Below are 13,853 nucleotides of genomic sequence, written 5' to 3'. Positions count from 1 at the left end.
ATTTAAGCAAGTATGCTTGAGCTCCCAGCTTTACTTTGCCTAAACACAGCAGGTGGCTTTTAAAGTATTTATTGACTTTAGGAACACAGGCTTTTGTAATTATGACAATATTACAACAAAAACAAACTTTTCCATAGCAAAGATGTTAGCATTTAAAATTACAAATGAGACTCAATCACCTGATAATTCAGGGATTTAATGAGCTGAACCAAAACCACTCCTGATATTTAATGAGTAATTTAAACATCTGTCCTATTACTTTCAAGTTATTTGGCAACTTTACTATAGACTCTCAGAAGTAGTTTTTTAAAAAAACCTAAAAGAAAGCTTCACTGGAAAACTAAGGTGCATTTTTTTACTTAAGTATTAATATCTATTTAATGAGATTGCAGTTAAATTAAATCAAAAATGCAGGTAAGCTTTGAATGTACAGTAAATAGTGTCACAAGAGTGATTGTAAAATGGTCATACTAGATCTGGTTTACTGCATCCAACAGTAAGTCAGTAACATTTGCCCTCAATTTGGACTAAACTCAGGTACTAGCTGTATCAAGCTGTACATAAACCCAGAGTACGCTGACACGGTGTCACAATATGCGGAGCTTCTCCCTGTCCCTGATGCTGTGAAGGATGGGTATTGCTGTGCAATGTTCCCTTCAGTTGGACCTGGTTACACTACCTAACCTTTGGAGAATAGTTTCTGTAACTAAAATACTTTTCACGACAAATCCATCAACTAGTCAGCACAGTTTCCTGCAGACCCCAAGGGTGAAGGAGATGGTGGATCCTGTGGGATAGTTCCCTAAGCAGTCTGTCAAAATCAATGTGTCATCACCAGAATTCACAAACAAGCATCAAGAGCTCACTTGGCAGTGAGAGGGGCTCTCCCCATCAGATCACTCATGCGTGTTGGAGCCTGAATACCATTCCACACTACATTCTAGACAGCTGTAATACAGATGAGGTGATTAACCACCTCCTGACTGCATGTTTGCCAAGTGGTTTGGAAAGGAAGGAATGGTTTGCTCTAACAGCTGCGTATGAGAAGACTCTGTGGGCTCTTCGTATACTGAGATAAAGTTCAAGAAAGCTGGAAGATCACCAACTTGATGAAAGATGCACAGAACTTGGTTTTCCTACAAAAGGAAATTCCTGTGAGTGAACGCTGCTGACTGACATGCTCCAGGAGTACCTGCTGAGGGATGAAATGAAGCTCGGCGCAGCCCCGAGTGGCTTTGTGCAGAAGGACCGCAGTGTACGGTTCTGCAGCCACTGGACAGTGAGACGTTTGTACCTCGAAAGAGTTCATAAATGCATGGCATCATCAGGAAATAATACATTAACGCATTGTAAAAGAATTTATTGAACTGATGGCACCATGAATGTTGAGAAAGACATGACCCTGTTGTATAGGAAAATAAATGTATCTATAAGAACCTCAGAGACCATCAAACAGACAACTACAGGCATTTTGAGCTTCCACACATTGACAGAATATCAATTACACAGATTAAAAGAGAAAAATAAGCAGATGAGTTTCTTTGGTTTACTTGTGTACAGGAATACTGTGTGAATCATCTTGCTATTAAAGGCTGGATCTCAGGACTTTAGTTCAGTTAGAAGATTGCACACTAGGATCAAATAGGATAGCTATGAGTAAAGCAATAATACATTCTCTAAAACAAAATGGTGTCAAACATTCAGGACTGAAGATGAATTTTATTTATTTAGCGAATCAGCACGGACAGACACTTCTGGCCTAATGAATCGCGCTGCCCAACAGCCCACCTATTTAACTCATTAAAACCTTACCATTTAGAAAATTTCACTTATTTAAATAAATGTCTAAAAATTTTAAGTATGCACTTAGAGTTCAGATGGCAGCTGAATCATCAAGTCATACGTAGAGCAAGGAAACAGGTCCTTCTGGTGCACTAGACTATCCTGACCAGAAGTCCCTGCTAAGCAAGGCCCACTTGTCTGCATTTGCCTCATATCTCTCAAAAACAGGGGTTTCCAACCCTATTTTATGCCCTGGACCCCTACCAATAAACGAGGAGTCAGTGGGAACCCCTGCTCTAAAACCATTCCTATCCATATAGCTGTCCAAGTGTCTTTTAAATGTTGTTAGTATACTCATCTCAACCTCTTCCTCTGTTGCTCACTCCATATACAGACCAACCTATGGGTGAAAAATTTGCCCCTCAGGTTCCTACTAAACCTCTCCCCTCTCACCTTAAGCCCATGTTGTCTAGAGCTTTATTCCCCAATGCTGGGGAAAAGACTACAACATTTACCATATAATTATAATTACCATATATTTTATAATCTCTGTAAGACCACCCCTCATTCTCCTATGCTTCAATAAGGTCATTAACCTGGTCAACTTTGTTCCACAGCTCAGTCCCAAGTCCAGAAATATCCTTGTAAATCTCCTTTGCATTCTTTCTGGCTAAATATCATTTTATCTATATTTGTGTTCCTAATATATGGAATTAAGTTTCTCTATACCTTCCTAAATACTCTTTCTCCACATTATGTATCCTGAGACAAATATTCTCAAGAGTCAGTGGAGATAGTGCATTTATTCAAGGACGTTTATGCCTTTCCTCTGTCCAGTTGATAATTTTATCCTGTGATAGAACAGGACAGAGTAGCAGTTTAGGAAGCCCAGTACTGGGCAAGCAAATTATGTGTCCTGCCCAGAGCTATTAACTGAGTGTAATTAGAACCTCAATACAGCATACACTGGCCTGAGAGAGAGAGCACTGACATTGGTTTAATTATCCTTTCAATGAATTTAGAAGGTTTTGTGTAGACTGCATTGATGGCATCTTACCAGCACCTTGACATGCCTGCTGTAGGTAACCCAGCATTCTAAAAGCACACAGGCAGGTAGGGATCACTGTTGTAGGTTGTGTACCAGGTCTGAGGCCTTGATCTTCATACACATTTTTCCTCAATCTTTCAAGGGCAGTGAAGATGGTGATTCCATTGCTCTCTTTCTCAACAGACAGCTTCCAAGATACGTGACATAATTTACACTTTTCTAGGAGTCCCCCATGAACCTCTGTTTTGCAACGGTGATATTGCCCACCAGATACAGGTTGGCAGAGAACTTTCATCTATGAATGTTCACTGCAAGGTCCATCTTCTCCTATGCTTCAGTGAACGAGTTGACAAAAGCTTGGAATTCAGTCTCCAAATGCACACACACGTATGCATCAAACTAGCTTGGATAACCTTAACGCTGGAGTATAGGCACCATTGGTTGAACAGCTTCCTATCAATTCTGAAGATCAGCTCCATTCCCTTGAAAGTTTGTTAAAGGAGGGGGGATGCAACATTGCAATGCCAAAGAATAAGAAGTGTTGAGGATATAACTCCTCAACACCTTGTATGTTGACTCTGCTGTAAATCCATTGGTTAGGATCATGGCATGCATGCTTCACAAAGTAAGCATGCAATGCGGATACATTTCTGTGACAAGCTGAACTTGAGGAAGGTGCTTCATGGTGTCTCCTAGTTGATGAAGTAAAAAAAACTAGAGGTCTAGAAAGGGCTTTTACAGTGAGCGGTGCTGCTTCCTACATTTTCTCCTGAAGTTGTCACACGATGAGGATCATGTCCACTGTGCCTATAGTTGGATGAATTCACAAAGTGATCAGACAGCAGGGAGTTACTGCCAATGGACTTGGAAATGTTCATGATTATTGCACCTCCATGGTTCCCTAGCACATCCTCCTCTTCCCATACACAGAAAGTGATTCTCACTGTAGAACTATAGAAGTTCATTGTGGACGGTCTGCTCCCAAGGCTTTACCTTGTCAATCAAGAATCGCTCAAATCTCAACTGAATAGAATGTGGTGGGACTGAGTTAATAGCAAACATGTCAAGGTCAGAGTCACAGCTAAGAAGTCCTTTCAGCAGACATCAACTAAATTCTGCCCTTAGTCTGTTCATCTCTGTTCTTGACTCTCAATTAGGATGGGGACTCTAGTGTCTGGACCACAAATAGCTTTGATACTTCTGACAACCACACACATCTCATGGCTGTCAGTGAGTTTGCTGAGTCTCTTGTGCTTTTTATGGTCAACATCTGTTCTCTACGTCATCTGTCAACATCTGTTCTCTATGTCGTTTTCTGCTGCACCTATCTGGTCAGAGCTATTTGAGGAGAGGTAGAGATACCAGCCCAGAAACAATGCAATTGATAGGGTTGTCAAAAGGGAGCCAATTATAGTGGACTTTAGGTCAGCCCCCATGTATCGACCATCGCTGAAGCAGACATCTGGCCAGACTAAAGCCTCAAGGCCTCAGAGTGGAAAATGAACCGATGTTCACCACCGTCTGCCTGTGTGAGACCTGTAACTCTCACTTCTCACAACTACCATTGAATTGGAGGTGCAGGAGTCACGAGTCCCTCAACAGCACGTTCGAGAGCAGTTGTTGCCCTATAGCATTAGGCCCCCGAATTGGCTTCACTCGACTGTTAGCCTGTAGACTCAGTTTGGGGGACCCTGCAGCTCATGTTCTATATATGATATGTATTTTTTTATTACTTGCATGATTTGTCCTCTTTTACACATTGGATGTTTGTCAGTCTTTGTTGTGAGTGAGTTTTCATGGATTATATTGTGTTTTGTTGTATTGTAGGCAGAAAAAAACATAAGGTATACATACTTCAATAATATATGCACTTTTGACATTGACTTTTGGTCCACCTTAAGAGGTACTTAGCCAGGAAGAAGCTCTCAGTTCCAGGCTGGAAACTTGTGAATTGAGGGCCCGCTTTTAATCAATCCAACCATGCTGACATAGCAGATTTGTGAAAGTGCTTGCCTTTGAATGAAATGTTAAACTGTGGCCCTCTAGACTTGTTTTATATTATCCTACAATTTAGAAGTCCATTTGGCCCATCAAGTCTATGGAAGCTCTCAGAGCAGTCTCGGCAGTCCCAGCACCCCAGTTATATCCCCAAAACTTACTCTCTCTTGAATGTTCATCAACTCTAAACTGATTTTCCTTCCAAACTTATAAACTGAGGGGTAGTTTACAATAACTGACTATCCTACCAATTGGAACATCTTTGAAACAGAGGAAGAAACTGCAGAATCCTATGTAGCCACAGGGAGAATGTGTAAACTCCACAAAGCTGGCACCCAAGATCAGGAATAAACCAGGGTCAATGGAGCTGTGAGGCAGAAATAATAAGTGTTATGGTTTCATTTCATTCTGATGGTTCAGATTGATGTTAAGAATGACCATACACAATTCAAAGAAAGGAAAACTGCTTCTGGCAAATCCAAATCACGGAAATTTAAGTTTGGCCAACTGGAAAGGACATGTGCATGAGTCCGTAGTATGATGGTCCAAACATGCATGGGTGTACACAGATTCTTTAGCTCACATTAGATTTGTTTGTTGTTTGTAATTATTGATGGGGAGGGTACCTGTGACCTTGCAAATACTCCTTCATCTAACGTTAAACATAAAGATGACGGATAAATCAATCCTCATTTTGTCACTGTTTATGGGACGTTAGAGCCTGTTGGATTTGTCTGCACAACATTCACTACAGGCTGAATCAAGGTGGCAGGGTCCAGGTCTGAGAACATATCGAAGTGGCCAGGCCCTGGTCTGAGAGCAAGGAAGGAACTGAGGATTGACTGATTTAAGTGCCAGGCCAGTTTGGAAAGTTTGGGTTCAAGCCAAATCGAGGCAGCTGGTCCCAGGCCCAAGAGCATAGTGGAGTGGAAGGGCACAGTTCCAAGAGCCAGGAATGACCCAAAGTTTGGCAGATTTAAGACTGGAAAGGTCAGGCTGTTTGGGCCCAAGAAGAGGGATGGGCTAGTGTTCAGCTCACTGCTCTGGAAGGTTTACTCATCTCTGCTCTGAACAGAGGATGTGGCCTGTAACTAACAGGGTCCTCAATCAGCTGCACTGATGACTGTGGACTCACTTTCATGAATTTCAGTTCTGAATTTTATTTACTTACTTTTATTATTTGCACAATTTGTTTTTTTTTCCCCTGCACATTGTGTGTTTAACAGTCTTTTTTTAAAAATGGTTCTATTGGGTTTCTTTATTTTGTGCCTGCCTGTAAGGTGATGAATCTCAAGTCTGTATATAGTTTAAACACTCTGATACTAAATTTACTTTGAACCAAAATCATTCATTCATGTGAAAACATTTGGCTGATCTGACAGAAACAAAAATTCAAGTATTTTGCTATAAAAGCTGAAAGCTTATGATTATAAAGTCAAAAGAGACCTCACCTTTGCCCTTGCTAAAGAAAGCAGTGAAATATAAAGAGATCAGAGAGTATGGGGTAAATAATAGTTATATCCTTCTCCTAAAATAAAATAGTACAGTTATTCTTTTGCACTTGGAAGCTACAATATTAATTCAGCCCAATGAGTGCATGGAAACCTTTTTTTTTGCTCTTTTCCCATGCCCCTGCAAGTTCATTTCTCTTCCAAAATTCTTACTCGGTTTCCTTGTGAACACCAGGATGCAATCTAGCTCTGTGCAAACTATCATGACCAATAACAACTCTCATCCCTCTACCAGCCTTTCATTTGATTATAAGGCTCATCTGTTACAACAACAGTCATGAATAAGAGAGTAGTTCAATCCTAAAACAAAGATACACATGTACTATTCAAAGTACCAGTCAAGATAGCACCAGCAAATAACGATTCCTCAGCGATATCTTCCAGATAGCATGTCACTTAAATTATTTCACCTTTTCCAACCCTCCTTGTTCTTTATGTCTTGGCTGCATTACAGAAACTGCTGGAGCCTGGGACTTGCAGTTTGGTACTTGATCGCGTGATCTAGCACTCTGCTGATCTAGAGAGCTGCCTCATGGAGATTGGAGGTGAGGACCCAAAAAGGACCAAGAACACAAGATGACTCGTGGAGAAGACCAGAGACGGAACGCGGGGTCACAAATGACTCCATCTCAAAGCAGCAAGGAAGAATGAAGAAGTGAGGTGAATACCAAGGGGCTCAGTGATTGCTCCCAATGGAGATCACCAGGTCAGTGCCCTTCGGACCCGGTCAGTGATTGCCCCCTATGGAGATCACCAGGTCAGTGCCCTTCGGACCCGGTCAGTGATTGCCCCCTATGGAGATCACCAGGTCAGTGCCCTTCGGACCTGGTCAGTGATTGCCCCCAATGGAGATCACCAGGTCAGTGCCCTTCGGACCCGGTCAGTGATTGCTCCCAATGGTGATCACCAGGTCAGTGCCCTTCGGACCCGGTCAGTGATTGCCCCCTATGGAGATCACCAGGTCAGTGCCCTTCGGACCCGGTCAGTGATTGCCCCCTATGGAGATCACCAGGTCAGTGCCCTTCGGACCCGGTCAGTGATTGCCCCCTATGGAGATCACCAGGTCAGTGCCCTTCGGACCCGGTCAGTGATTGCCCCCTATGGAGATCACCAGGTCAGTGCCCTTCGGACCCGGTCAGTGATTGCCCCCTATGGAGATCACCAGGTCAGTGCCTTCGGACCCGGTCAGTGATTGCTCCCTATGGAGGCCACCAGGTCAGTGCCCTTCGGACCCGGTCAGTGATTGCTCCCTATGGAGATCACCAGGTCAGTGCCCTTCGGACCCGGTCAGTGATTGCTCCCAATGGAGATCACCAGGTCAGTGCCCTTCGTACCCGGTCAGTGATTGCTCCCAATGGTGATCACCGGGTCAGTGCCCTTCGGACCCGGTCAGTGATTGCTCCCTATGGTGATCACCAGGTCAGTGCCCTTCGGACCCGGTCAGTGATTGCTCCCTATGGAGATCACCAGGTCAGTGCCTTCGGACCCGGTCAGTGATTGCTCCCTATGGTGATCACCAGGTCAGTGCCCTTCGGACCCGGTCAGTGATTGCTCCCAATGGAGATCACCAGGTCAGTGCCCTTCGGACCCGGTCAGTGATTGCTCCCAATGGAGATCACCAGGTCAGTGCCTTCGGACCCGGTCAGTGATTGCTCCCTATGGTGATCACCAGGTCAGTGCCCTTCGGACCCGGTCAGTGATTGCTCCCTATGGAGGCCACCGGGTCAGTGCCCTTTGGACCCGGTCAGTGATTGCTCCCTATGGAGATCACCAGGTCAGTGCCTTCGGACCCGGTCAGTGATTGCCCCCTATGGAGATCACCAGGTCAGTGCCTTCGGACCCGGTCAGTGATTGCCCCCTATGGAGGCCACCGGGTCAGTGCCCTTCGGACCCGGTCAGTGATTGCTCCCAATGGAGGCCACCAGGTCAGTGCCCTTTGGACCCGGTCAGTGATTGCTCCCAATGGAGGCCACCAGGTCAGTGCCCTTTGGACCCGGTCAGTGATTGCTCCCAATGGAGGCCACCAGGTCAGTGCCCTTTGGACCCGGTCAGTGATTGCTCTCTACGGAGATCACCGGGTCAGTGGCATTCGGACCCGGTTTGTGATTGCCCCCCACAGAGATCACCGTGTTAGTGGCGTTTGGACCCAGTCAGTGATTGCCCCCAATGGAGATCACCAGGTCAGTGCCCTTCGGACCCGGTCAGTGATTGCCCCCCACAGAGATCACCGTGTTAGTGGCGTTTGGACCCACTGTAGGGGTGGGGGATTTTGGGGTTTGAGAGGTTTATTTTTCTGTCTGCTATCTGTAGAAGATAAATAATACACCAACTGTTGATATGTTAGTGCAATTAAAGAGGAACTATAATGATAAGAATCCCAATTTCAGCATCAGCCTCTGTTGTGATGTCAGCCAGCGAGACAGTACAAACACCCCAATGAATATAATACTCCTAGATTAGAGGCAAGGAAGAAAACCGACCAGGACTCCAAATGCAAATCACTATCCAATAAGCTCATGCAGGACAGCAAGTTTGGGAGTGTTTGGGAGCTCTGCTAACCTCCCATATCCTAACAATGTAGTGCCATTCTTTCAACCTATTCCACGGTCAATCTGACCTCTCCCTTCTGCATAGCCCATAATCCACCACTTCTCTTTTGATCCATGTGCTATAAAGACTTATATATATCCCTAACGAATCAGCCTCTACCACCAACTCCTGGCAGTGCCATCTCTGCGTAAAAATAATCCGACAGCGTGCTCGGGGAGCAGCAACCACACCAGGGCCAACCAAAGTTGTTTTTTTTAAAACATCTTTTTTATGAACACAAGACACTGCTGGACATTAAGAACTTCAGATACAGTGGGTCTACCCCATCAGCAAGTTGTTCGATAGCAGGGGAGCTGGATGTTGTGCAAGCTCTGGAGCTACGTGCTGTAGAAGGGTGTCAGAGTCGGTGCACAAAGGCAGTGTGCAATCTAACTGCGAGCAATTGTCTTGGACGTTTTTCTTGTGAGTGTAAGACCCTATTGGACATTGGTAATGTAGAATGCTGCAAGCCCAGTTTGCTGATTTATTGGAAAGTCCGATGGCGGGGTGGCTGCACGGACTAAGCCTCATGCTGCAGACTCAACTGTTGTAGCCGCCCAGAAGAGGAGATATCAGAGGCGCTGTGGCACGGCATCCATGCTGGATTCGGGACAGGCCCCTCCTGTCAGTGCTTCCCCCCACCATGTTCATTCGGTGGGGAAGAGGGTGGACCGCATAGGTTCATCTGCAGACGGCTGAGGGTTTGTTCTTGATGACAATCAATTGCTGACTGGCAACTCCTGCAATGCTGCTGGCTCCATCCATCTGCAAGACATGTCACTCAGGGAATTGGGCTACATATATTTTTTTTTAAATGTGACTGTATGCTTGCTGCTATCGTATATGTGCCTGGTGCTGTATATGACTGTTGGTGCTCTGTTTTGCACCTTGGCCCCGGAGGAACACTGTTTAGTTTGGCTGTATTAATAGGCAATCATGTACAGTTGAATGATAATTGAATTTGAACGTCTGACATCTCCCCTCAACTTTCCTCCACTCACCTTAAAAGGATCTCCTCTGGTGTTAACCTTTTCTGCCCTGGGGACAAAAAAAAAAACACTGGCTGTCCACTCTGTCTGTACCATTTATACCTCATATTGTACACCTCTTTCAAAAAAAAAAATCTCTATCAAAATATTTCTCATCCTTCTTTGCTTCAACGAGAAAATCCCCAACTTACTCAACCTTTCCTCATAAAACAATGAGTTGGCAGTTTAGTTGGCCATTGTAAATTGTTCCGACTGTGCAGGTGAGTAGGAGAGTCTGGCAGAGCTGATGGGAATGTGGAGACAATAAAATGATTTATGATTAGTGTAATGGGGTGCTTAATGGTTGGCACAGACTCAGTGGGCCAAAGGATCTTCTTCCAGGTGTTGTATGATTCTAACATTTACGACTAGAAAAGAGGAATAAGAAGTATCAAGATCTACACATGTCCAGGAGCCATTTGAAGTAGGCTATTGGAATGATGTCCTTTAAAGTTACTTAGCAATAAATGCAGGCATCATCAGTGACTCCAATACCTTCAGGACAAAAATCACCGGAAATTTTGCAAAATAAATTTGCATGGAATCAGCATCCACAACCTCACTGCTCTCAGCAAAATTAACTTCTAGGGGTGATAGAAAAATTGTCTCATCAAGAATGGCATAATTCAGGAACTGGTGCTGAACAATACCTGTAGCAGTGAAATATCCTGCTCCTATTGCCTTCCACATTCTAAATGTTGGATAATCCCCTCGTGTTACTGCCAGCCATTTTAAAAGAATAGTTCACATTAGACCATTACTGCAAAATTAGCATCTATTATCTATATTACTCTCAAATTTAACGAGTAATTTCAACTCCATGGTGACAAAAGGCAAGAAGAAATGAATTGCTTAATGAATATTTCAATGATTTAAGGATACAGCTTACAGGTTCTAAATTACTCAAATGCAGAAATACCTACATCAAAAAAGAAGAATGCTGAAATGTTTTGCACATACAGTGGATTCCAGTAAATTGGGCCATTGGTTAATCAGGGAAGCCGCTTATTTGGGACAACTCTGAAAGAACAAAAGCAAATTGATAAAATTGCCAGGATTCCCTTCATTTACTAAGGACACTATGCTGCTTAATTGGGACAGGATTCTGTTGCTGAACAGTTTCTAAATGGCATCAGTTGCACACACTTGTGTGGCCATTAGACGCTATACCATGATTAGAATGACCCATTTTTAAATTGCATCAGTTGTGGGTGCTTGTGTTCAAAAAGAAGTGATTTCTGTCACCGAATCTTGGCAAAAAAATAAGTCACAAGACAATTTTGAATTGTTTTGCTCACTGGAGTACAGTTTCAAACATTCAGTCTTGAAGATGCCAGAAACAGCCAGGAGTGAAAATGAAACAATTTCACTACTTCAATAAGTTAGGAACTATGAAACATTTGAAGGTATCAACAATCAACTTGAATTTGGAGGATGCAATCATTCTCCATTGTATGAAGACAGTCCATTATCTGCACCAGGTGTTTGTGCTGATTTTGTTCACTATGTACACTGGATGAATCCTTCCATCAATAACTATTGGAACTAAGTGGTTAAGGCGTTGGTCTAGTGATCTCAAGGTCATTAGTTCGAGCCTCAGCTAAGGCAGCATGTTGTGTCCTTGAGCAAGACACTTAACCACACATTGCTCTGTGACGACACCGGTGCCAAGCTGTATCGGCCCTTGCCCTTCCCTTGGACACCATCAGTGACGTGGAGAGGGGAGACTTGCAGCATGGGCAACTGCCGGTCTCCCATACAATCCTGCCCAGGCCTGCACCCTGGAAACTTTCCAAGGCGCAAATCCATGGTCTCTCGAGATTAATGGATGCCTATTATTACACAGTATTATATACTGTTACTAGTTTTGGTTCCTTAAGGTTGCTAGAGCTGGAGGTGGTAGTGGGACAAGCTCCCACCAACTATTAAATGCTCCCAAAGGCATGCGCTTCAAATAGCCTCTGACAACCAAGTCCAGCTCCTGGCCTTTATATGTGGCTTAGCTACTAATCCTGGCAGAACCATTGCTACCGACAGGAGAAGGGGCAAAGGCAGGTTACTGGTCTTAAAAACCAGTCATGGTTGGCAGCTCATTGAGGGAAAGGGAAACTCTGATCTCAGACTTCCTTTGCCTTGTGGCTATACCCAGTCACGGGAAGGCTTCGAGAATAAACCCCAAGGGAAATATCCGGAGCTGGAGTCGCTAAGGCAGGCATACATTGAGTTCAATGCTGACTGGCAACTGCTGCGATGCTGCTGGTACCAAACTAATCAGTCTCACTGTTCCTTCAGGTTTTTCAAATGCATGGAGAGGGAGAGCTTGCTACATGGGCAACAGCTCGCTCTTCATATCGTACCGCCCTGGCTTGTGTGTCTAGACAGCTAGGAGGAAATATCCATGGTCAACACTGACTGACGGAGGCCTCAGCAGTTTTGGTAATGCTCTGATTTGTTATGTATTTCATTTAAATACATAATTTGTTACTCAGTTAAATAGTAGTATGTCTTATTTTGTTTTACACCTTGTTAATTGTTCCATGACACTTTGGTTCATTAAGGCAGCTGATTAAATGGGCCAAAATGTACAGGTCCCAATTAACCAGAATCCAATATATTTTCTTCTAGAGAAAGGAGAGCCAAGTTTTAGTCCATGGGACTACAAGACATAGAAGCAGCATTCGCCCATTTGGCCCATTGAGTTTGCTCCACTATTCCATCATGGCTGACCTATTATCCTATTTACTTATACATCTGAAGAACTCTGGTGCTTTTCTACATTAAAGGGCACTATAGAAATGCAGCTGGTTTTGGCAAACCTGACAAGGATAACATTGAAGTAATTAAATGAATAAAGTGTGAGAAATTAATGTTCAGAAAGAAAACTGGATGCAGCACCACCAGATGTTGCATTAGGAAGTACATGCTCAGCCACCCCTCCATATGATAAAAGCATTATTCAACCACTCGAACAAAGCAGTAAAGAGCTGACGGCCATTAGCAGGCATTTTTTGCCATTAACGATTTTACAGAAACTGTCAAACACACTCCACCCGAGCAGCTTCACTTTCCTCATTTAACCACAAACTAGCAAGTCCAGCGGCGAACTTGCATGGTTCCTACAAATGGCTACACCGTAACAGGCATTGCTAGAATTACAAGAGAACTGAGTGTTACAAGTTCTGACACTGGGAACATGAGGCAGTGGCTCATCCAAAAAAACAACTGCACTTTTGCACAGCTGTCAGCTTTTACCATCATCAATACCACTGAAGCTGCTACTCACCAACAGCCAAGCATTGATTGCTTTGCTAGGAAGTATCAATGTTCATTAATGATCTAACCATTGCCAGTGGATCTGTTATTTGTAATTAGATTCCACAGAAGGCTTCGTTAAGAAATTCACAATTCTCAGCTACAGTAACCCAATCTCTGAATATCTTAATTTAAATTAATATAGATCAATAGATTTTACATGTACAAAGGTCTCTGAAGAGTTCAGCGATCTTTAAACATGAAGCTCTTCTTTCCCCTCAACTTCTACAGAATCAGATTTTTAAAATTGCATTAAGATTGTAAAATTTATAAATTGGTCACCTGTGTAATATCCCACGGGACAAGTGCATTTCTGGTTAACCAGAATCCTCCAAAGAGTTTTCCCTCTGTCGGATATGCAGTATCATGCGCCTGCTCCCTCACGGTGTGCTTTGGCCGCCAGCACCAGACATCAGTTAGAGGTGTCTAAAGCGGTCTTTCAAATTTTACTCTCTTCCAGCCTCTGGCCCCAACCAAGAAGATTGTTTCAAAGGTAAGGCACGTTTATCCATGTCAAACAAGCAACAACTTTAACAACCCACCCCGCCCACCACCACCCACTCACATTAGGAACCAGGCAGAAAA

At 43.7% G+C, this 13,853-nt stretch overlaps 1 protein-coding gene across 2 annotated transcripts in view; it reads right to left on the bottom strand.

The window, feature by feature from the left end:
* The window catches only part of LOC140725163 (regulator of G-protein signaling 6-like), a 573,527-nt gene that overhangs the window by 558,214 nt on the left and 1,460 nt on the right, over window positions 1-13,853 (bottom strand). The gene's annotated exons all lie outside the window — the stretch shown is intronic.

Source organism: Hemitrygon akajei, chromosome 3 (assembly GCF_048418815.1).
Source record: "Hemitrygon akajei chromosome 3, sHemAka1.3, whole genome shotgun sequence".
In the NCBI taxonomy this organism is placed as follows: Eukaryota; Metazoa; Chordata; class Chondrichthyes; order Myliobatiformes; family Dasyatidae; genus Hemitrygon; species Hemitrygon akajei.
This window is presented reverse-complemented; position numbering and strand designations above follow the sequence as displayed.